Raw genomic sequence first — 26,972 nt, forward strand, 5'->3', positions numbered from 1 at the left:
AGTTGATCTGATATCGAACAAATACCCGATCGTTGTTATGTGCGCACTTCTATACATCTCCGCAATTATCAAACGCCCGATTCAACTGTTGGCCGACTAAAAAGTTTGCGGTTTGCGGGCATTCTAAGTAAATAGAATGTCTACGAGTATAATTTCTATATAGTAACTGAAATACTAGAAAGTGCTATTACTCTAGTCTAGAACGAGTAGAAAACTACATTTATGCAATTCATTTCTTATAATATTATTCTTAAGTATCATATTAATTGAGATGACTGCTGAAAAGAGATTTTTATGACGTTCATTAACTTTATAAACAACTTTTATTATGTCTAAGGCTAGCTTAATAATACTCTTTAGTGGAGATAGAGACTAGACTAATTAGGATTTAATTCAAGTAACAACTAAGTTATGTAAGCAGCAGATTAAGTTACCTATTCTTTAAAAAAAATATTGAAGTATTCATATTAAAAATGTATAGGTATGCAAATGAATTAATATAACTACTACTACTATTATAGAACTACTCTTAAAAATATAAGTAGGGAAAACGTACCTATGTAAAACTTATTTTGCATTTTTATTTTATTTTCGTCCTCTGATACAAATTCTATTTAAGTAATAGGTATGTTAATAAGCTATCATTTAAAATTTATTAGTATTTCAGATTTCCTTATTTTATTTTATTTTTTACAGTTTTCCTCATTTTTGTTATTGTATTTTTGTGTATATGACGTTTCTAGAATTTTAAGGCTACAGAACCGCTAGCTGCAATATGTAAAAGTAGGCGCATAATGCAGTGTGTATTGTATGCATTTCCATAATGTATGCGGTCTACATTCCGCACTGATTGTTCTAAATCTGTCATTTAACCAATATAATGAACCTTTGCACAATTTGCAGTAGACCTACCAACTTTTTACACGATAAAATGTCATTATACCTACTAGTAAACGGTGCTAAACTACACAAAACTACCCATTCATAATACAGTGACAATAAAAAGCTATATTACGTCACTCGGATCGGTTCACATTGTCGTAACTTTGTCGCACATGCGATTCGCAGCGTTCGCACGCGACCGCGCGTTGCGCCACATGATTCCTCCGACCTCGACAAAAAATGACGCGACTGGCGCAAGATTCAGGTGAAAGCATACAATTAGTGCGTGTTACGCAAGACTGCGACTAGTCGTCCGAATTTGGCGAGTTGTCGCGAAGTATGCGGCCGCACTTATTCCGAGAAAATGCTTAGATGCGGTTTGATTGGTCATTTTGCTTGATGTACTTACTACTTACGTTAGTGGGTTAGGCTACCGGTATTTTCCACTAAGCTTGGATTTTACTCTAAAAGGAATTGGAATCTCTGTGAATTTGAGCGGCGGATGACATGCAATTTACGTAAACGCTGCATCTGCAATCCTCTAACATACATACTATAACTCCCAAAAACGTCATACCGGTACGAGAACGGAATATCCTATTAGCATATTAAGTCTTGCTTCAGAAGCTTCCTGGGCTCTAGCGACCAAATTCCGGTACCTGGTAGGTAAATGATTATGTACATACATGCTACTTAAAGTATGTAGGTGCACAATACTGCTTCTGAATTTCCTTAGCCCCGTAGGTACGTGGCAGTCTAGCGATAAGATCTAGACGTGACAGTCAAGCGAAGACAAGCGATAAGGTATAGAATCAGTGAGGAGATTATCTAGGCTAGTCATGTCTTGAAATTGTCACCCAAACGTATTCAGACTGGAGATAGCATTGTCCTCACAAGAATAACTGGTTTATTAGTTCACCTATTTCAATTTTAAAAGGGTGGCGTTTTATATGCGGTTGAGACTTATCGGATCAACTGTCACTGAAGTTATTTTTATAAGACAAAAGAAAATCAATGTGTTTCGCGACTGCTGTATTCAAAAGCGATATTCAACGGGTTAATAAAGCATGTAGGTTACCTTGTCCGAGAATCAAATACCTAAGAATAAAATATTGCATTAGGGTCAATGACCGGTGCATCTAAGTTGGTGATTTTTCTAGACCTATCTTTTGTTTTGTTCTAAGTTTCCTTTAGATAAAGCTTTTAAGCTTGTTTCTGCCTGTATTTATAGGATTGGTGCGTATTATTTATACGTTTATTTTGCTCATTATCATACATTCTTGTCTAGGTTATAAGCTCGGCCTTTATTCTAGACAAACTGGTTTAGAAATCAGGTACAATTGTATAAATACCTTGTTTGCTATATTTCTCTCTATGAATAACCAAATATATGATTTGTAAAGCTTTGTTGATTGAAAAATCGGGTTATAAGTATAAATTCTAAATTGAAGAAACCACCATCATAACCAAGGATGAGAATGTTCATTGTTTAGGTCTTCCCCGTCGTTGTAAAGAACGACCGGTTCAAAGCGACCTGATTTTTTAAATCGCCAATCTGCCACCATTATTTCCACGACAAGAATTAATCCAACGGTAAGCAGCTTATTGAAATCTAGCCAATAAGAAAGCTTATAATTTAGCTTAGAAGAACTAGGCTTTAAATAATGTAGGTACATGTAGTAGGTCCTTGTTCAGTACATACAGTAAAGTAAAATACTTTTTACATAACACTCCGTTTTAAGAGCACTCTGATAAAAAATATTACCTAAGGCAAATCAATACCTACTGGTAGTAAACCATTCAGATTAATCTTTCAGGCTTCAGAGTATTAATTTAAATTACAACGATAGATTAGTTTTAAGATCTTAATTAAACCTTGAGGATTTAGTTTCAGTTGATTGAGGCAAAAAGTTCTTTTTAAATATTCAGTAGTGTGAGAATGTTTGCCCTTTAAACTTCATTTTAATATTCTCTTCTTTTTCTTTCGTATTTGAATTTTATTGGTTTTTAATTGACTTTTAATGGTCTTCAATATTGCGCTTTATAAATAAAACTGCCACCTGATATTTATTACTAACTAATTATTTCAGAATCAGTGTAGTACTTCCAGAGACTACCCATTCCATGAAATTCTGTACATGATCTTCAATCTGCTCTATTCCTATTTTATCTTAAGTCTCGTCTATCCGATGTCATCTAACAAGAACCATACCTTTATAATCCATACTAATTACCTATTTATATGAAGAGAAAATAATAATAAATAACAGCAAATTAATAATTATTTAAACCTCATCAAATAAATCACGAAGACTTGTTATAATGTTTTAAATTGTAATTATTGGCTACAAATGTTTCAATTTGAACGCAAAATCATTACCCCTCGTAGCAAACATTCAATATTCATAATGCATAACCCAATACATTTATGAAGCCTGATTGACGTATAATTGATTGTTAGTGGAATAAATTAGTGAAAATTAATACATTTTCGACATTTTACAATAAGTATTTTTAATGAGTACTAATGTTTTGTTTTCCCGTGGTTTCACCCTCCTCCCGTGGGAACTACTACCCGTTTTGGGATAAATATAGCCTATGTTACTCGGGAAGAGTGCAGCTTTCCAACAGTGAAAAATTTTTTTGAATCAGTTTCAATAGTTTTGGAGCATTCACAAAGAAAATAATGTTTCCTCTTTATTATAAATATAAGTCATCATCCTCCGAGCCTTTTTCCCAATCATGTTGGGGTCGGCTTCCAGTCTAACCGGACTCAGCTGAGTACCAGTGCTTTACAAGAAGCGACTGCCTATCTGACCTCCTCATCCAGTTACCCGGGCAACCCGATACCCCTTGGTTAGACTGGTGTCAGACTTACTGGCTTCTGACTACCCGTAACGACTGCCAAGGATGTTCAATGACAGCCGGGACCTACAGTTTAACGTGCCATCCGAAACACAGCCAATGGTGTCTAAGATATACTTAGAAAGTACATACAGACTTAGAAAAGTTGCATTGGTACTGGACCTGGGATCGAACCCGCGCCCTCATACTTGAGAGATTGGTCCTTTACCCACTAGGCCACCACGACTTTTTTTACTTATAAATATAAGTATAGATCTAAAAAGTCGTAAGTGCATTGCCAGCCTTTTACGAAGTACGCTCTTTTTTCGAAGGTTTGAATGTCGAATGATAATTAAGTGACTTTAAACTTTAAACCTTGGACCTTTTATGATGCGCAGAGCAAGTTCTGCTTCATAAAATTAATGAAAACCTACATAAAATTAAACTGAAGCTCGTAGTGACGTGATTAAGTCGACATTTTGGATACAAAAATACCGCAGGCATGTTCGGTGTATATTCAACTGTATTCATGACTTTCTACAATATATAGGTACTGAAGATGTAAACCACTGGTACTCAGCTACATCAGGTTAGACTGACTACAACATACTTGGGAAAAAGGCTCGGAGGATGAGGACGGAGGATGATGAAGATTAAATGAGATAAATAATGCTAGTATTTAAAAGTATATATTACAATGAAAGTGAAGTTAATTTTGTGGTAGATGCAACTGAATTTACTTTTCCTTTAGAATCTTTCTCACATTTTAGCCGACAAACAAAATAAGTTCGTGCTCAAAGGGAAGTGTCGTTTCAGTTTATCGATAAAACAGCTCGATATTTTCCACAACACTGAGACTTTGTGTAGGAAATTTCGCGGCTGCCTCAAAGGTGCCTTTGTGCCAAGTCTTGGCAGCTTGTCCAAGCAATAATCTGAAGGGTCCTCTCGATATAATGTTATTTTAAACTTGACTCCTCTATTTATAACTTGGTCTTTGTGTTCGACGTGATCAGACTTAAGTGTTTAAAGGATACTTGCAAATAAAGTGTGTTGTTATTGTGCAAATTCTTGGTAGTGTCGATAAAAGATTTTTCTATTTACCTTTGCAGTGTTTTGTGACCAATACTTCATTGGGACTTTATAATTTTTGTATTGGGTGCACAAACTGAGCAATGTCACATACTTACAGACCTCTATTTCCAAAAGTGTAAAGACAGCGCGATTCGCATACAAATAAAAATAGTAGTTATTAATTTTCCTGTATGCGCCGTCGCCGTGGCACGCAGACGGGTAGGTACACTCAACCACAAAATCCAGGCAAAGTATGAAGTTGGGTGTCGCGATATCTTCTGTAAGATTCTTGTTCACTATTATAAAAAAGTGTAGAAGATATGTGATTTCTAGAATTTATGTATTCTTCAAAAACATTAATAACATGAAAATCAAATATTATATTGAACTGTTTGCACTCTCAATACCGGCAGAAATACAGGCTTGAATAAGTTTCTTTCTGTCTGCGTTTTCTTTTTTGTTATTTTTTGTTACAGCCTTTTTATCGTCCCACTGCTGGGCACAGGCCTCCTCTCACACGAAGAAGGATTGAGCGTTAATCAATTAATCTGCGTTTTCTAATTAGTATTATTCAAAATATAAAACAAAACGACTAACAGCCAGTTTCTTCATCAAAAGTTAAAGCCAAAGTAAAAGTCAAAGTAATGTCTAAAGTAAAAGTAACGGTCAAATTCAATTTTTCTATTAGTTTTGCTGTCACTTTAGCCTTGAAAAAACGTATTTGACCGTTACTTTTACTTTAGACATTACTTTAACTTTAACTTTTGATGAAGAAACTGGCCGTAAGTAAATAAAGCAAAACATTTCACATCCTTACTGCACCACTTATTATAAAAAAGTATTTTCCCAACTGTACCTGCATGCAGTGACAATGAGTGTGCATGTGTGCGTTAATGTATCTTCGCGTCACGCTGTCTAATAAATAATGTATAGTGAAACGTAGGAAACATTTGATCGAATTATTTCACGGATGGCGTCAAATGGCGGTCTCGCAACGTTACAAGCACAGCGTACACTACCAACTTTTAGTCGGCCGATAGTTTGGATAGGAGCATTTTTTGTGATACCAAAAATCTTTATCAGATGTCTCAAAGAACGCGAACTCCTCGTTAGTTCACTCGTAACTGATCGTTTTGGTCATGCCCACTGGACGAAATTAACCTAGAAGAAGGCGCCTGACCTACCTTCATTGGCATCTCCGTTCATCTTTGATTACTCCGTGGCTTGGGTTCATGAATCAGTGTGAAGATGAATGGAAGTAGGTACACACATAACAATGATCAGTTATTTTTCCTGTATCAGACCGAATAAAAACTTTGATTGAACTCTCTATTTTATATTATTACTTCTTCTGTCATGCGTTTACTGTAGGTGCATAAATGGTTAAATAACAAATACTTAAATAGATTTTCTTTACAAAATATTTTACCAACTGCCGTGGCAACAGTCGGCCCACTGTTTAGTCTTCAGTGTGCGCGTGAGCAAAGAGTTTTAAATACTTATTTACTTTGTATTCAAGTCTTGTGTTGTGATGTCATTTACTTTATGGTGATAGTGCCGTTATGTGGCCAATGGTTATACACCGATTTGGTGAGCATAAGAATTTTTAGACGGAATATTTTGCAAGTTTGGTAGATTTTAGATAACGTAACAGTATGTGTAAGTTATATTGAAAACCATACAAAAAAAAAAAATATTTTATAGAATAGGACATAGAAAACCAATTACAGGATTTCACGAATAGAAATAGATTAGCACACTTAGCCAAACTGTGTCGTTATCTGCAATAATCTATCAGGAAAAGTTATAGCTAAATATAGGGGTACTTAATTTTGTCCTGAACCTATCGACTTCTTATTAAGTTAGATAGGATAAGTTTTTGTTACCAAGTATAATTTCCAAATGAGTCAATCAAGACGTCGAGGACAAAACGTTTATAATCTGAAGTAGGTATTATAACGAGAAAGCGCCAACGTCTTTGTAACTCCATTAATTCCTTATAACAATGCCATCTTAACACAAAAGCCAAGTAAAACCAACATTTCTCCATCAATTGCTAATCTTAGATGATCATAATTACAGTCACGATTAAGGCCCGTTCATTCAAAACGGCTTACATAATAAGGTAACGAGCACACTGACCGACTTGCGAGTTGCGACTTTACACCATCGATATTCACGCACCATCGGCCGCTTTGTCTATACTATACGATAATAGAGAAGAAACATTTTTTGTTCTTCTGCAAAACTACTGAAGCGAATAAAAAAAAACATCAAAATCTTTTTATTTTACTACTATTAAAAACCTCGTAAGAAGTTGCGAGCTACCGCTAGTATAGTTATTAATCAGTTCACCAATTGCAGAAGCAAGTGTACACCTTGCCTTTTGTCTTTTCCTTCTTATCTCAATTCATTTTAAGGTAGTCTAGAAGAGGATTATTATAGATGATTCTATGATAAAAATAATAAAATTAGTTTACATAATAAGGTACGTATCTTTTCCTGTTGGATAACAACACTCTTCCCAAGTAACATACCCAAGCTATATTTTAACCCGGTAAGGGCAGAAGTTCCCTTGTGATACGAGTGATACCGCAAGAAACAGCTATAGTAAGACAATACTAAAACAAGCCGTGACAAAAACGCCAATGGTCATCGTTCTGTTAATTAAACACAAGTTATGCAATTATTACGTGTTATTGGTAAAATTATGTATTGAATATATTTGAGAACTGATCAACCTTGATAGGCCAGTTTTGCGTTTTGCGCGAACGATTTTAGTATTGATGATGTCGTATTGTGGGTGAGGAAACGGGGCACTGATTTCACTTTTTTGATGATTTATTTGATTTTAATTCGATATTAAATAATTTGATGCGCATATTATTATAATTTGCTTCATTTGCTTCGCGATATCAATAATATTGCGTACGAAAATATTTTGTTGAAATTTTATAAAAAAAGGTAGGTAAGGTAACAAAAGTAGGTGTATACCTAACATAAAAAAAGTTTTTGGATAAAAAAGATTTACTTTTTAAATAATGCAGAGTATTATTGCTGTGTTAATCCAAAAGTTACAAGTTTGAATTATATACATGCTTAAAATGGTCATTCCTCAAATTATTTACGGAACCTTTTCAATTTTATTCAATAAAATGAACATGGAAGACAATTGCCACCATATTTACTTATGACATAACTTTTAATGCCAAATTATAACGGATATTAGAAGTAATTGCTTTCTTACACAACAAAAAAGCAATTTACGTGCATAACACATATGTAGGAACAATCATTTTTATTTGTGTTCGTAATCAAATCATCACATTTTATGACTCGTTACGAATATTTGATCGATGATGTTTGTAAGACTTTCGCTTGTTTTTATTACTGTTGAATTAAGTAATGTTTTTATTTGTAATTAAGAGGAATTAATTAGCTATTAGTCTTGTTAATTGTGTATAATAAGAGGAAATGTTATAAATATCACATTAGCGGAAATATCCTGAAATAAATTTAATTCTGCCGATTCTTCGAAGATCACAAAAAGTTCAGTTTTAGTACCTACATAATGTATTCCTATTTACAATTTTGTAGTTAAAATGAAGCAATTTACGTGGAAGGAAAGGACAAAGTTAGAATAATGTTAAAAAAAAACTTAACCACAGAAAAAAAAGTATAAAATATCTCATTTTAATTCCCAATCAACAGGAAAAAACAAGAAGCGAAAATGTTCACGTTTATTTAAAACTAGCTTCTGCCAGCGACTTCGTCCGCGTTAGAGTCGGACTTTGTGCAAAGAGAGGAAGAAATAATAAACACCAGCAACTCCAATTATCTAAATCTATGCGTACTTACTGCTACTTTACGTAATAAAATGTAAACTATTAATAATTTGTAATTTGAATGAATATTTAAACACAAAAATAACTAACTATACCAACCTATTTTATAAAATAACAACAAAAGAAAGTTAAAAATAAATTATTTAAAACCTAAAAGTCGCGCAATAAGGTTGAACGCTCTGAACGTCTATTCGCATCAATCGCACCAACAGACAAATATTGTATGAAGCTCGCGCAGCCACCGCGCCGCGAGTCGCGTCGAGCGCGGCGACCGTTGCACAAAAATGATCCTTATAGCGTGCGTGATTCAGTATTCACGCGCGGTGGCTTATTACCGTTTTTCATGTATAACTTTGGTGTTTCTTTACCGATTAAAATCATTCTTTTTTTAATTAATAGATAATACTGTTAACTATGTTTAATTAGTGTGAGTGAGAATGTTATAAACGAAATAGTAGACAAATATAATCAGAAAGCTCCGAACTGCTAAGCTACCGAGAGTTTTACGTGTTATTGTGAGTCAACCATAAAAGATAGACATATGCTGCCATGGGATATTTTTTACATAATCTTATGAAAAATATTTCCGTCGTACATGGTTTCTGTGTAGCTGTAACCATTAAGGCTGCACACGCGACGGAAGCTTAAAAAATGGAGTAACTTCTCCCGTTTTCCCAACATTTACCTTCACTGCTCTGCTCCTATTGATCGCAGCGTGTTGGAAAGTATCCTATAACCTGCCCAGGAGTATGAAGAATATTTGTGCCAAGTTTCATTAAAATCCGTCCAGTAGTTTTTGTTTCCATAACGAACATACAGACAGACAGACAGACAAAAATTTTACTGATTGCATTTTTGGCATCAGTATCGATCACTAATCACCCCCTAATAGTTATTTTGGAAATATATTCAATGTACAGAATTGACCTCTCTACAGATTTATTATAAGTATAGATTAAACATGAAAAAACGTATACAAACTTGTTTGACCATCCTATTATGAAAATAAAATCTTTAAGAAACTTGTTTTAAAAATGGAAATGCATTATTAATACACTACTCAAGAAAATCCGGGGTCAACGACCGCACCCTTCCTTCACCTTTGGTTTTATTAATAAGGCAGCGTCTTCATAAAAGTAAAGCTGTTTTCCTGCGGTTTCACCTACGTCCCTTAGAAATTACTGAACGTAAACGGATAAAATTTAGACAATGTTACTCTAGAATAGTGTAGCTTTCCAATAGTGAAAGTAGTTTTCACATCGGTTTAAGAGTTTCGGAGATTTTTGGGGCTTAAATAAAATTCGTTTTCTCTTTATTTACCCGTACAATAAGTATTGATGTGCTAATGCTAAGTGGCGTTAAATAAATTAGATGCTAACTTTCAGCATCTTTGATAGCTTTTACGGGTATTCATAATCCTAAGGGTGCGTCCACATCTGGCGAATGCGCCGCGAATGCGCAGCACGCGAGCCGATCGCGAGCTGTCCGCGAGCTGCGCGCGTGCAGTCACTGCAATAGTTCGGTGCGCCTCTTTAGCGCAACTCACGCAAGGCTCGTATAGAGCGCGCGAGCGGCGCGCGATCTGCGCGCAATCAGTTCTCGCCCTTACAGTTCCGTATATTGGCTCAGTACTATCGAAGATGGCAGACGTCGCGCGCCGCCTGCGCGCCGCTCGCGTGCGGCGCTTAGGTCGCGCGCGAGCTGCGCGCGGGCGGCGCAGAAGCGGCGCACGAACAAAAATGCACGCGCGCAGCTCGCGGACAGCTCGCGATCGGCTCGCGTGCTGCGCATTCGCGGCGCATTCGCCAGATGTGGACGCACCCTAAAAGTCTGACAATCAGTCATACCAATGAATGCTACTACTACTAATAATAAGTGTAATACCAGATTAACATACAACTTTCCTTGCTCACTAAATGGCTTAGTTTATCTTAAGAAATACAGCATTACTATATTATTTTTCCACTTGTCAACAACCTAAGAAAACGTCGAAACTTTGACCTTGCAATAATAAAGATCGTGCTCAAATGTCTAGATTTTATACGAAGACTAAAATTGATTAAAATAGAAAACTTGTTTGCAAAACATTTTCTTGGGATTTTTTAACAGCCAAGAAAAATAATGATGGACCTTTTAAATAATATGAAAGCTTGTCAAAGCTCTACGAAGTGGTTAGTTTAATTTTCATGTTTTTTGCTGAAATTAAAATACACTTTCTGAGAATTAGATTTGGTTTTTAGTTTTAACATCATATTCTCTTTTTTCTGGAAAGTTTTGATACTAATCTAACTGCTTAAAATCGAGGCAATATTAAGCAATTGGTTTAAATCAAAACTTTTTCCCATCGGAAAACTATGTACCTAGCAGGTATCGTGCGATTACTACAGTCAGGACCAAAGATTTTTGAAATATGTATTAAGGTAAGGAGGAATACTTTCTTTGTAAGCAGTTTGATCTAGTTTACGTTCAGAAATGAATGAGGATATTTTTAAATCGGCTCACAATCTACAGGGTCATAGATATATTTCTTATAGTATACAGAAGCCACATCAACCAGCTATAAATTCTAAAATATTCTAGAACATGTGACACACGTGAGTACGTGTTTCCCTTAGGCGATTGCGTTTAAGTGAATTACTTAACGCACTGGACTTAGCTAAATATTGCCGGGTGAATGGTCAACGTTACCTCATACATACGCACATGCCCAGAATATGCAGGTCGAAGACATTTTCAACAGGTACTCTGATGTTTTGACATACATTCGGCAATTTGTTAAGTGTAGTCAGTAGGATATTTGAAGACTGACCATACATTTGGGAATCTACAAGCATTTTGCTTGTAAGTTTGCGCAAAGCTTACGCAAATTATTACTGTTTGATTCATTCAGTGTTAGATAGTCTGGTTATTGACGAAGGCCAGAGGCTACTTTTTATCAGGGTGCCTGAAGTAGTTCCGACGGGACGTGGGCGTTGATAGCATGAAGTGAGGGTAAACAATAAAAATAGTATGATATTAAATGGACATAATAGTTCAGTACTAAACATCAAAGAGGAGTTCATTATCAGCAAGAATCTGCAGGCGGCAGACAGGATTTGGATGTATTTTGGATACACGCCTACAAACTGAAGATCAAGCGTAACAGCACTTGGATAATAATAACGATGCCAAAAGGGCCAACATATTATATGCGAGGTATGATATTTTTGAGGAAAAATAAACATTTTACAAAAATGTCACCCAATAACATTTATCTTTGAAATGTCTCGAAAAAACTTTCAATTTCTTTTCGACATCCTGAAAGTTGAAGAAAAAATAAGAGAAAGCTGTCATAATGAGAAACAGTTGAGACTCACTTAGTTTCCTGTTTAAGTTGTACATAAGCCAATGAACGGATAACTTGAGAACGTTCTCTCTACGCTTGGAACCTGTCTACATCTGTTAAGTTATAAATAAGTTATGTATTTGCAAAAATAATTTTGTGTTTACACGAAAGTCCATTTTCATCTAAATCTGTCGATTGTTGCTAAATGGAATGAATTCAAGGTGGTTTGGGGCTTTCAGACCCAAAGAATAGGTTTCCTCAAAATGATTTCCTTAATCTTTTCCCAGTTAAGTATTAATGTGTAGAACGAACGTAGAAAGTACCTACGTATGACTTAGCAAAGTTCTGCATTCTGATTTCCACAAATATTAGTTTATAAGATTAAGAACTTAAACTCACTAACAACTTCATGTTATAATTTACTTTATTCTCATAAATAAGATTACTTATGAGGCTGGGTAAACGAATTGGGAAGGGATTTTTTTTTCTAAGCTGCTCTGAAAGGGTACTCGTCTTATAGACCTAGTCGCTTATTTCTTAAATCTTCTTTTGTCGAGTAATGGAATAAAGATCGAAGAATGGAATGGAAAGAAGAAGGTTTTATTTAATTTATTCTATAATGAAATATCTGATTGATGCAAAATAAAACAAATGACTGCATATCTCGATAAACTTGTAAAAAACAAAAACACAATAATTCTTCAAAAGGAATGTATGTTGTTATGTCCTATGTAACCTTATATAATGCACTCAGACTACTATTTAAAAACTAAAATAGAAACCAGCTATGAACACGCAAAAAATGTGCTGTAATTAGTTTTTACGATCGACATACATATGTAATTACGAGTATACCTCTGTATTTTTACAACTTTTTGAGGATATTGGATTATTTTATTAGACAACAACTGCGTCTCTAGTGAACTAATCTCGTACTTGAGAAAAGCAGCCTGTCTCCTTTCTCAGGCTATAGGTTTTCCGTGTACCAAATCTTATTTAAACCGGATCAGTAGTCCTGGCGTGTACGCGTGAGAAATATACAAAGTTACTTTCGCATTTATTATATTAGACGCGATTGAAGCTGCGGGCAACAGCTTGTGTTTGCTATCACTACATAGTATAAAACAAAGTCGCTTTTTCTGTCCTTATGTCCCTTTGTACGCTTAAATCTTAAATCAAAACTACGCAACCGATTTTCATGAGATTTTTTATCAGATGGAGTGTTTCAAGAGGAATGTTTATATGTACAATAACATACATCAAATAGTGGGGAAATACTGTTATCCCGTGCGAAGCCGGGGCGGGTCGCTAGTAACGTATTAACTACAATGTGGTTTCTTAGTATTATATCACTAGATACGCCAGTCTATCCATTAGATAGATAAGGAAACTTTTACGTTACGTTACTATGGAATAATCCATAAAGTGTATGTCTTCAAGATACACTTTAGATTTTATAGTTTTAGTTAAAATACTTTGAAGAAAGTGTTCATGTTATGTTGTGGTTGATACAGGTCAAAATCAGCGGATTACACTGAGTAAGACCGACCATAATTGGGATGTTATCATAACCAAATCTCACAAAATCGAAAAGAAGATGCAGGGATTTGTGGATCAAATGTTTTTTAGTAGGTACGTATTCTAGTATACATGCTATTTTTTCAAGGAAAAAACAACTTTGAATTTTTGTAGCTATTTCACTAATTTAAACATTCAAGTCTCTTCCGTCCGTCCGAAGCTAGTTACTATTGAATTCAACTAACAGAACGCTATCGAAGATTATGTCAGACTCGTCAAATGGCTACCTTCAGATATGCAAAATGATTTCTCACGGCCTGCAGGTACATTAGGACAACTGCACGTAACAACTTACTGCAAAAATAACCAGTAAGTTCACACAGTCGTAATTCGTAACGCATTAGATAACATTACGTGTTAAACGTAAGAGTAGGTAATAAGGAAATCCAGTGTTTGTCAAACTTCCTCTCATCTTCTGCTCAGACAGAACTATTACACTTTCACTCAGTGTGAGCTAAGACTCCTAGCCATGACATAACAGCTAACACGACCTTTTTGTACTCATATGAGTACACTAGATTCTGCCTACAGTTTCACTTGCGACCCGTGGGAACAACTTCATAGGTACACCGAATAAAAAGTAGCCTATAACCTTCTTCGATATGGTTTATCTTACACTGAAAGAAGATTTCAAACCGGACTATTAGGACCAGAAATTAGCGCGGTGTAACTAACAAATTCATCAGCTTGATAATATTGGTATATATTAAAAATTACTATACCGTAAATAACAAAATATGAAACTAAAATATGCAAAGAGAATTTTTCAATTTTGTAGTTAATATTTTTTTTAAAGCTGATGTATTTTTTTCTCTTCTATGTGCTCGTTAACATCGTAAAATCTATTTTGAAATGAATGCAGCCTTTTGTCTATTTTCGCTATCCATTACAGTTATTAAGTTTCATCGATTCAAATTACAGCAAAAAATAGACTAGACATGTATGTGTACAATTTTATTATTTAGTAGGTATTCACATCTCAGTGCAAAATTCTTGGTGAGAAACCGGACTTACTTCTAGTGAGTTCTACCTCAAGACGAAAAAATAAGCAAAAAATACAATTAAAGTTTGTGTTATTGTCTACACTTATTTTTAAATCGAACCCTTTTTTTAACGAACTTTATTTAATTTTGCTCGAAGTATTAAAATAACGTTCCTACGTTCCAAATTAGAATTTAAAAAAATAAATACGAAAAAACAATTTAAAAAAAAAACGAAACTTACGCGTAAAAAGATCCGTCACCGTTGACCACACACACTTAAGAAAAAAAAGTTCGAATTATAAAAAAAACAACTGTTCAAAAGATGGCGTCTTTAGTGGCGCGTTCGCGAGGTACAACTGCGGAATCGTCGCTTGCGCAGGTGAATGTGCACGTCACTCCACCACTCTTGTTTCGCGTACTATTAACCATATAAAGATGCACCTTCCCTTCTATAATGGTTTATGTCATAAGGGCCTCTCGAAATTGTCAGGGTAATACCACTTGTCATGTATGTACATTGAACTTTGCCTATTTGAATGGACGATTGTTCTTGGTATGTGTCTCCCATTTTTATTAGGGTGTATTGTGTGCACTTGGAAGTTTTGTCGTATGTCTTTTTCGTAAAATATTTAAGCTTTTACTTTAACTTGGATCTTGTGTTTATTTTTAAATGCGTCTATAGAAGAACGGTAGCAACGTAAATTAAAATAATAAAACGATATGAATTTATAAATAGCTTGGAGATCGCTGCATTCTTAAAATCATGAAAAAGAAAGTAATGTTAAGAGTTATTAATAGTAACTTCACAAAAACTGCGGTTAATGAACTAGTTAATGAATGACAGAGCACGTTTGTGTTCACAATCTTTTCTGTATTTAATCGTATGTAATTATTTCCTACCCACATGTCACTACATTCAGAGACAGCGTGAAAACTGTTTGTAATACGTCTACTAAAAACGCTTTTACTTTTTACACCTTATTTTATAGAACACTGTTTTTAAACAATACTAGCGTTGTTAAACCTAGCCAAAGCAGGTGCTTTTTAAGGTCATATTTTATAGGACCATATTATTTTACAGGAGAAATGACGAAAAGGTTATAACTTACTCATTTCGTCCATTAGGTACCGTTACCATTTTAAAGTCTTTTAAATAAAGGTAAGGTTTAAAAGTAAAGATTGATTGACAAATCGAAACCAAGAATGTTTGGTGAAAAATCCATAGTTTTCCAACTTGCAAACTTTAAAGTCGATTGTATTATTGTAGCTTAGTTTCTGATCTTTAGATATTTTTTAATAGACGGGTCTCCATTAATAAATAAGTATCTTTAGGTAAACATCTTGGTTTATTAATAACCAACCATCTGATAAGCCCATAATGAAACCAGTTACACTCCCTTGTCCTACAGTTCAGCACGGAAATAAATAAATATGCAAATACGTAAACCTTTTTACTTGATATTCCACTCATCAACAGCAAGGAATGTGGATGACCCTTGAGAGAGACAATAAAAGTAACCAGTCTACTGTTGACCTTCGGTATTGAGGATCCAAGGTCAACAATTAGTGTTTACAGAATAATTATCGATATTAACTAAAGAATTCGAAACGGTACTGATGTTGAAGTTGTTAAACTGTTTTTTTTTCTTCAATGTTCTTGTAAGGCTACTGGGCTTAGTATTTTCTCGGCTTTTTATTGAGGTAGGTCAATGCTTATTGTTTGAAGTTGAAAGTTTCATTATGAATAGCCGTACCGGCGAGATTATTATATTTATGAAAGTAAAGGAAGAAATTTGCTTGCAATAAATTGACGTCATTTAAAAAGTTGGTTGTGTCTTTGGGGCTAATTGTTATACCTACTTGTAAAACAATAATGTAAGAGTGTGAAACATGAGAGTTTCTTTCCGGCATTTACCTGTTATTATACAATATTTGAAAAAGATGCTATAAATCTCACATCAACTCAAATTTTACAAAGATTTTCACCAAGTCTTGGAGTAAAATGTGACAATCACTGTAACACAGTGTTCTGTTTTTCTTCAAATCTTTTTACTGTCTTGTAAACCAGAAATAATATCTTAATCTTTCAGTAGGCGTATGAATCCACTTTGTTCTGATTTTGAGGCACATTCACGTAATAACATAAAATTTTTATTTCGGGTTATAACACAATACTGAGACGTGACAAAAGTATAGTACTTCTCTCATTTTCCCACAAGAATATAGTTCTTATAATCAAGGATATAAGGTCGAGAATAACTTGCTTGCAAGGAATATTTTCACCTGAAAAGATCGTACGAAGTTTAAGAGAAATTGTATCCATTTTATTTGATTACATAGGTAATGGTTTCCTATTACGTTTTTGATATAATTTTAAAGATTATTTAAATAACTAGCTTTCGCTAGCGGTTTCACGGTTGTTCCGTGGGAACCTCCTTTCTCGATAATTGGGCTATCTATTTAACATTGAGATCATTTTAAAATTGGACATCATTTCTGAGGTTAGAGCGTTCAAACAAGTAAACAAACTGATCGGCTTTAGGTATAACATAAAAATAAACTTAAGTATACTTATCTGACGCAAGCTAACTTTATGACCTAGGCATCAGTGCCGTTAGTTACCTAAATGACTAGTATACTTCGGTTATACATTTGCACCTTGCACCATACAAGATTATAGCAATTTGATTTACGAAACTTTCGGGGTTCATCATTGGGTAATAATTGCAGTTCATAATGAGATGACTTTGTGAAGTTGAGTGCTGAAAAACGTGCCTTAAATCTGTATATAATAAAGCTGAAGAGTTTTAACGCCGACTAATACCTTGTAAATAGCATACAAACTTAGAAAATAAAATCTGCATTGGTAGTTGCTTGACCTGGAATCGAACCCACACACTCATACTTGAGAGGTGGGTTCTTTATTCACTAGGCCACCACGACATTTAAAACTTTTTTTTAATGTCGGAAATACATACTATGTTATGGGAATCGTAACCTTACTATTCCACATCAAGTTATCTAAACAAATAACGTCGTAAACTTAGCTATACTTAGTTACTTTGTTGAATCAATACTAGTCAAGTTACTAAAGCAATAGTGTCAATATTGTTGATGTCTCAATTGTCAAATTTCCTTTACCCAAACCCTTAACTTAAACATTTTGATGTTTATTATTTTTAAAAATAATTTATCTACTAAAATTATATTAGTGCTGATCAAGTATGATTAGAAGACGTCACATTTATTTACATTATAATTTACCTAGCCTTTTCCCAACTATATTGAAGTCGGCTCCCAGTCTAACCATTTTTATTGTCAATCTCGTTAAATTCATAGACGTACACTTTCGACACGAATAACCATAGACAAGGTATGACGAAAGTCAATGCATGGATGTACTAGTAATTTAATTTATTTACATACGAATGTTTGTTTTGCAATATATAGACACTAGTTATTTAACAGTTCGTGCAGAAATTCCAATGATAAATGCACGTGAATTTTTACAGCTAACGTTTTGTAAGACACGCAAATTGTTTAGGAATGCCGAGGCTTCAGAACAAATAAAATGTTGATTGGATAAATTATCTGTTTCATGTAGTTTCGACTATTATTTTCAAATCATTTAAATGTTTTTTTTTTTACAAAAATGCAGTTTCGATGAATCAGGGTTGCCGCGATACTAACTGTAATATTTGGCTTATAGGCCTATTTTTTTGTATGTAAATTCGAGTGCTGTAAAAATATTTACATAATAACCAGCTATAATCTATATACATAAACATGAATTGTTGTTCGTTAGTCTGATTAAAACTCGAGAACGGCTGGGCCGATTGAGCTGATTTTGTTTTTTAAATGTTTGTAGAGGTCCAGGGAAGGTTTGAACGATACGAAGTTCGCGGGATCAGCTAGTATTTAATAAAATTGATCTCAAATAAAATTTGGATAAGGGCAGGAGAATGATAGTGATTTTATTGCAAACATGTTTTACCTAAACGATTATTTTAAAAAAGAAAATTAAGTTTTTGTTTTAGATAATTCTGAGTGACTGTTTTCTTAAAGACGTCTGCGGTCATACAACTGTATAGCTATGAATGTATCTTTTCAATTCTTTTCCTGAGCAATAACAACACTATTCTTAGATGTTTGTATAATTAAATCGGAATCTCAAATATTCAAGTGAATATTCATTACAGTAATTTAAAATTCAATTGGACAGACATCACAAATAGTCTGAGTATTGCTTTCAGAATGTGTATACCACCGAGGAAGGAAAGAGCGGAGATGTCATAAGCCAGGTAGGTAAAGAGCCTTTTGTAGGTCAAGTGACGTACGGTAGGCTTGACCAAAACATTCAGTTACTACTAAACTAACGAGGCATTCAGATTCCCTGTCAAATCAAAATTAATCTGTCAAAGATTGGTCTTGACTGTTTAGTGATTTATTTAAAAAAAAACATGAGCGGGTTTCAAAGAAAGCATACAAGGATGGGGCTCGTAACGTTCCTCGTCCCCCGAACACCCGGATTTTGGCGTGTTACTTTCTTAAGAGATTTTGCGATATGACATCTCCGCTAGTCATTTTGTTCTCCACGGTGTACACTCGTACATACTACATAGATCTACATCTACTAGAAAGGTCCTTTCTTTGCGCTGAAATAATATTTTGCAGAGTCAAGTATTTGCCGTCTCTTCTGACAGTAGGTATTAAATTAATTAACATTAACAAGTGTAAGTAATTATGTTTTCCTAGAAAGTATAAGCGAAATTCAATGTTTAAACGGGAGTGTGCCTTTTGCTACCACCTTTTTGAGCTCGGCTGATAAACATATAACCGTCCTTTGCATTGTGCAGTTGGGTAAAAAGAGACGCATCATAGGTGTCGCACACAGGCGCGGCTCTGAAATTAACTGACAATTGTCTTTATGCGAACAACTAAATTCCATAGGTAGTGACAGCCGGGTCTTGAAAGAACACGTCCTGATACAAGAAGACTATGTCTAGGTACCTAATTAGATACTTGATGTGATATAAGTAGATACCTACTAAGCAATATTTTGGATCTACCAAACCTTGTTCAGTGAGCAAAGGGATCAAAGAGCCGAAGAGTGTTGAGCTACATGAAACAAAATGGATGTGGAAAAACTACATAATTATGTATATGTATGAACAGGTAATAGGTACTTAATTCTCACCTACAAGGAACATGGAAATAATATTTGTATGTACAGTGGGTTGCCAAATTATTAGGGACAGTTACAAATACACGGTATTGGTAAAGTATTTGGTTTAAATTAATTATAAAAACACACTTTTGACATAGTAAAAGCTTTAATATGATAACACAACTATTTAAGAATGATATAAAATATATTTAAGAATAAAATAACAAAAATAAAAAATTATAAATAAATAAATGTACATGCAGAAAAAATAGTTAATATTTTGTGACGTTGCCTTTCGCCTCAATGACTGCTGCTATACGCCTGGGCATGGTTTCTATGCAGTTTTTTGCACTTTGTTTTATTTTTGGGTTATGGTGCCACACATTAATAAGCTTTTCGATCAGTCTAACCTTGGTGGTTATGTTCTCCTTGGCTATTTCAGCCTTGGTGATCTCCCATAGATTTTCTATGGGGTTCATGTCAGGTGAATTTCCAGGCCAAGGCAGTACTGGGATGTTGTGGTCGGCCAGGAACTTGCTTTATGCTCCTGGCTTTATGGCATGGTGCTGAATTGTGCATAAACATGAATTCTTCACCGTCTGGAAACCATTCTTCAAGTGTGGGCAACAGGCGAGTTTGTAAAACTTGCTTGTACTGGTCTTGCTTCATGGTTCCCTGGACGATGTAGAGGCGCCCAACCCCTTTGGCACTTATGACAGACTACACCATTACCTTAACTGGGTGATTTACCCTCTCAACAATGCAGTCAGGGTGGTATTTTTCACCTGGGCGTCGTCGCACAAAGCTGCTCTTGTCGGCTAAAATCTCAAAGGATGACTCATCTGAGAAACACACCTGAAAAAAAAATTAAAGTTGTTTATATTTTTTATTTATGCGTTCTTAATTTAGTCGACTATAAATATGGACCCTATCTGACCTTATTCCAGTCCTCGATTGTCTTATGCCGGTGCTCACGAGCCCAGGCTAGACGCTTCTTTTTCATGGCCTCTGTCAGCCTGGGTTTCTTAGCGGGACGATGTCCTGTCAGGCCTTCCTCTGCTAACCTACGCTGCACAGTTCTCTTGGATATCATTATTCCAGACTCTTGAACCATCTGGGTTAATAATCCAGCACTTTTTTTCCTGTTATCTAAACAGATATCGCGTATTTTCCGGTCAGTACGTGGAGTTGTGATGCGCTTTCGTCCGCAATGACCTTTTCTTTGAGGTGTTATTGGCTGATCCAGGTCCAAAGAAATTTTTATTTTGTTGACTGCTGACTTAGAAACACCAGCGATATCTGCTATCTGTCTTTGAGAGTGCTTGGTGTGTTGCAGAAACGTTTTAATTTCGCTTTTCTTTTTTGGAGTCAAATCACAACCTCTACCCATGCTGAAAGGCAAAAAAAATATGAAAAAAATAAAAATATTGCAATATGTGCACGTAAAATAAAATTTCATGAATATTAAATAGTAATACTTACATTTAAAATAATTTTCAGGCACTAATACTGAAATATTTTTTGTCTAAAATTTTTAATTCGTCTTTCACTATCACACGTCTCCAGCAAACTGTAGCACTCACTTAATTTAAAAAATTGTAGAAAATAATCCAACCATTGAAATCTCAAAAACCACTTATAATAGAAAGAGTAAAGAACAGGCAAACATAAATAAAACATTTTTGTAACACCTACACCACTCAAAACTGCAGTCAAGTGCATCCAACGTGAGAAATCGACAAAAAACGTAAGTGTCCCTAATAATTTGGCAACCCACTGTATTTCCTAAAAGAAAGTGTATGGTTCACGGACATTTTTACATTATTTAGGTAAGGCGGATCTCACACTTAACGCTCCGGTGCGCGCCGTGAACACGAGTGTAAAAACGCGCAAAGATGCGTTTTCAGCGAACAAGGTGAGTATAATATAGTATAATTTTCTGTTCAAAGAGAAAAAGTAAGTGTGCGTCTCTCAAAGGAGAATTGCAAATGTATTTTTGTTCATGATTCTGTTTCTTTTTTGAATAATCAAGGTGTTGTTGTGTTTCATTTAAACACATTGAAAGTTAGCTTTTGGAGAAATTGGACCAATAATATTGCAACTTTTGGTGAAATTGACCAAAATCTTCTGCTATACAAATATACCAGAATGATCTTGTATCGCACTTGATATTCGCATACAACAATAATTGGTTCCCAATAAAATTAAGTAGTAGAAGTTATTCAACTTTCAAAATGCCCTCGTTTCGGAAACGGACCAGTCAAAACAAGGTCCGTTGGTTCCTTCCTTTCTAAACGCTTGATGGTGCCATCGCAAGGTCGGCTGATATGTCCACTCAGCGTTCGGCCGATGGTACAAGCCATAAGATACACATACATAGAGCTCACTGTAGACTACTTTCGGCTGCTAGTTTGAAGACAGTATTGTTTTGCAGGTGATCGTGAATCCCAACAACCTTTTTTTAGTCTGATACTGGCGGGATACCTGATCGTTGTATGTATGCACAACATATGTCTCAACGATACTGGTCTCTAGGTACTGATACACGAGTCCAATCAAACACAGGGCTCATGGGTTTTGACATTATTAGGTAAGCGAAAGAAAAGTAAAGAGCCTTTTGTCATCCTCATTTTCTCATGAAAATGACAACAAAAGGCTCATATGAATGAATCTTTATGAAACCGTTGCTTCTGGAGATCTCGGTGCTTGAGAAGAACACAGTATACCAGCAGTATTAGTGACAGAAGCAAAAACTATTTGCATCAATATTTTTTTATTAAGTATTTCAATTTGCCAGCTTACAACTTGTACCACAAACCAATAAAGTGCTCGGCGAAACACTATAAGCTTGCCGCTTGGGAGACTCCCACCATTGTGGGCACAAACGAGCTATTGTGCGCACACCTTGGCCGAAATCTGCCCAACCTGATGATGACTGTGATCAGCTATTCCAACTATGGGTTAGGAAGTTGCTGGCAGTAATTAACGGATTTTTGTAGTTTAAGGGATAATCGTGTGGGTAAAGTCTTACTACAATGTGGTTTCGATGCGGAAAAACTTGCGACTGGCTTTTGGATGTGGTATATGGTGGTTGTTTACTTCTATTTTTGGAACTTTTAAGTTTGAACTTGGAAGAATTGATAGATAGGAATGTTTGCAATGACTACTATGTTGGTAGCTGCATATTTTCACACTATCGAGCCCAACAACTGTTAGGCAAAAGGTCAGATTCTAATAAAATCTCTTGCAACCTACAATCATCTGCAACATTGAGATAAAACTCTTATTTCTGTCTGTACATATTTTAATCGATTACTACCTGTGAGCTACAACCTGTAACATTGAGATCTTACGTCTGACTGTGTATATTTTGATCCCTTTCTCCAGATCAGCCTTGATTTTACCTATTTATTATTGAGGAGGAACATGGAAACTGCAAATAAACATTACACTATGAGAACGATACTTTATCATTGAAAATTAAGGCTATACTTTGCTGTATTTTCCATGGGTACTGGAAGTAGTTTCCCCCGGGATGCAGGTAAAACCACGAGAAACAGCTAGTGCACTATAATAGTCTACTTTATGGCAGGTATCTCCTTGAACCCGTTACTGAATACGAACTTTAATAGAGCTACTTGGCGTTTACGAGTCAGTTAAGAGCACGCGTACACTACAAACTTTTACTCGCCCGATAGTTGATTTGGGTTCGTTATCAGTATGAAGATGAATGGAAGTACACACATAACAACGATCAGGTATTTGTTCGGACTAACAACTTTAATTGAATTCAAGACATTCGCTTTGACGCTTCTCCTGACCAAAATGCTGGCTATTACCTCGGACAAAGTGTTAGCTTGGCGATCCGACGAGGTAATGCTGCCAGCCTCTTGGGTATGCTCCCAGTCAATAGCAATATGGATGATTTTTTTTATGCTTTTTAGTTTCAGCTTTTTTTTCTTTTTGCTATAATACTGCCGACTGTTTAGTTAGCAGTGTGCGCCCTGGCTAAGTGTAGCAATATTACTACGTACTAAGGTAATTTTGCTGAGATCCTCAACAATGTTCCCGGGTCTCATTTTAGAGTTTTAATTTTGTTTCCATAGTTTAATGGACTTGACCTAGTTTTGGTTGTTATAATTGTTACTTGGTTTTTTATTTAATTTTGTGTCATTACATTTATTTTGATCATTTTTGTGTTTATTGTTTGATTGTTTTCTTCCCATTTTGTGCTGATTATATTATTTAAAATCTAAATATATTTGTTTCGTTTGCAAAAGCAAACTGTGAAAGCATGAAATGTTTTAGTTGTGATGAAATTTTGTACAACAAAATGCACTGAAGTTAGCTAACAAACACTTTCGTGAAATTAAATTCAGTTTCAAACAGTTTACGTTGTTGTGTTCAAAAATTAATTCAATCAAAAACTTGTAAGTTATAATTTAGCGAGTTTTACCGATATATTTTGAGTATACATTATTTTTAAAGATTTCAAAGTCATGCCAGTAAGCTGAAAACCCTCCGAAACCTTTCACATTTCGGCTAATCCACTTGGATTATGATTTATTTCTGAAAAAAAGAGAGAAGCAAGCTAAGTTATTTTTATCCGGCTGCCGGATATATTTCACATAATATTTCCATATTATACTCTTATTTTTTTTTTTTTTATTTCAATAATTATTTATTATTTCTATATTTACATTAATTTTAAAAATTAAAAATAAACTTCTATATACAACTTAAAACTAATACATAGCATCAAAAAATTGCTCCTCATCGCTGTCACCGGGTAATGTACCCAGAAGGCTGGCAGCATTGCCACGTTGGATGGCAATGCTCAACCTCTGTGCGAAATAAAAGCCAGCCTTTGGGTCACGGGAAGTGTCAACAAGGCGCTTAGAAATTTCCTTCGCAAGCGCGTGAGCACTCGGACCCCACGGCCCGAGAGTTTCGACCCCAAACGGCTCAAACATGTAATTCCCGATAAGGCTACTATATTTGCGCCGTTTGAGGTCCTCTGCTTGTGAAGCGGCGGAGCCGACACAACACGCAGTTCTAGGAAGATGGGATGGCGCAAGAGTGTCGACGCAGGTCGCGTCCCACACTAAAGTCCTACCCATCTTCCACGGAAATAGCGACATGCCGTCTGGTCTCTTGCCATCGTCGCGTGCCAAACCATTTGGTTCAAGTACGGCTGGCACGCCGACGGCAACAAGAGCCCGACGGATCACGTCGTTGATATTCGCATGTCGTGGTATGCGGCCCGCACTCCGACTGCACGACAGGCCGTGGTGACCGAGGCTGTTGACAGCTTCCCCGCAGTGGCAGCGGTGAGGAGTGCAGCACGAAGCACCCAGACGCAGGCAGACAGCGAGTCTGAAAGTGGTGTCGTCAAACATGGTGCCTATGTTTGCCGACGGAAATGCGTGAAGCCAAAGACCTGACTCCCATTCACCCACAGCCAGTAGGCGTGCTCGCTCCGCAGAAGTAATTGACGTATCAATGAGATTTTTCCGTATTACTCTGCAGAGCGGCTCATCCCACTGTCTCTGGGAGGATGGGTTGGCGGGTAGATCGGTATTCGGGCATGTGACTTTCCAGGCATTAATAGCCTCCGCCAGGCATGGCACCTCAAAATTGATCAGTGTAATAGGTAGGATTTTCCTGATCAATTTGTCAGTACCATGGACGGAGGAAATAAATGCCGGTAAACTAATACTGGAAATTTTGCGGACGCCAAGCCCTCCCATACGGATGGGAAGTGTAGCTTGAGACCAAGCTTTGTCATCCAAGGCCACATTTAAAATTGATGAAAGTGTGTGTCGAATTATTTTATCAATTTGATCCAAAAGGTTGATGTGCTTCCATAAATGAGAAGCACGCAAGATGTAGGTTAATTTGGGGCCAAAGCAGCAGTATCGTAGGATGGTGATGGCTGAATGTATATTAATTTTGAATAACCTTTCCGAAATATCATTGAAATTTTGAATTTTGTTCTCAATAAAATCCGAAAATGACTCTTCTAGTACTGGTGACCCCAGGAGGCAAAGAGAACTTTTGTCTATTATTTTTATGCCATCGGCTACTGCGTTAAAATTTTGGAGTGTCGTCTGTCTGTCGGTTGTGTCAGATATAAATAGTTCGCATTTGGAAATGTTTAGGTCAAGGCCAATGTTATGGAGTTTGTCTCTTAGAAAAATGAAATCATTAAGTACGGTATCTCTGTTGCCTCCCAGGGTCCCATCGTCGAGATACCAGACGTTAAATTCAGAATTTAGTTGCCGAATTATTGGGTTAATTGCCAAACTAAAGATCACAGGCCCGAGGGGATCACCTTGTTGACAGCCAACAGCGGATTCTAATAGGTTGTCCCGATAAAGTAATTTGGTTGGATGTCTGTAGCACTGCCAGAGGAAACTAAAAATTTGGGGTATTTCTTTTTTGGCTTCTGCCAGCAAGGTGTCCCTGTTCACCGAGTTGAATGCGTTCTTAATGTCAACCTTCAAGATGACATCTCCGTTCCCATAATTTAGGTAGGTCGACAGGGCGTGTACGGCAGCCTCGCAGCCCCCTTTCGAGCCATAACCTAGCTGCAGGGGCTGAAATTTTTCCGAAACGTCCTCACTATAAAATTTACAGCAGATTTTGGCTGCCATACGACGATAAGTGGTCCCCACGGCAATTGGACGAATACCGCCATCCTTCTTGCGCAAAGCACAGAGGTTTGCTCCATACAAAACGTCTATGACGGTTTCGTCCACCTTGCCGGAGAGCATAAGGTTGGTCAGGGCCGTAAGCTCCTTCAAGAGCGACTCACCTGCTTCCCCGGCGCTTGGGCAGGTGAGATCCTTCAGGTGTTGCGGACTCAAGCCATCGAGGCCGCCTGCGGAGCCGCTCCTGAAGGAGCCTATGGCTGTGACCAGGTGTCGACCTGAAATTGTGAGGGTATGTGCGTCTGAATCAGGAGGGTCGGGAAAAGAGAGGCCATCTGCTGGGGCTGGGTGTTTACTCTCCAGAGCGGAGAGCGTGTCTGGAGAACACGGAGCCACCACATCACTGCTAAAGAGAATTCTAGCAGCCCCCCGAATGTCACCCTCGCCTAGCTTTGATTCCACTAGGCGGGGTATATTAGAAATTCTTTGGGTCGGTAATTTGGTATCGAAATCTTCATGGCCTAAACTTACGCAGTTGTCTTTAATTTGTTTTGTCAAGGACTTTTTGTTTGCCAAATTTTTCTGAACGTGTAAAACTCTATATGGGAAGGTGAGCAATTGCTC

General features: G+C 36.2%; 1 protein-coding gene across 1 annotated transcript in view; it reads right to left on the reverse strand.

The window, feature by feature from the left end:
* Positions 1-14,925, reverse strand: part of LOC124642655 (protein obstructor-E-like) — a 69,945-nt gene extending 55,020 nt beyond the window's left edge. The window contains exon 1 of the mRNA XM_047181230.1: positions 14,770-14,925. The gene's annotated coding sequence lies outside the window, so the exon portion shown is untranslated. The remainder of the gene's footprint in view (positions 1-14,769) is intronic.
* Positions 14,926-26,972: the final 12,047 nt, after the last annotated feature.

Source organism: Helicoverpa zea, chromosome 2, assembly GCF_022581195.2.
Source record: "Helicoverpa zea isolate HzStark_Cry1AcR chromosome 2, ilHelZeax1.1, whole genome shotgun sequence".
Taxonomy (NCBI): Eukaryota; Metazoa; Arthropoda; class Insecta; order Lepidoptera; family Noctuidae; genus Helicoverpa; species Helicoverpa zea.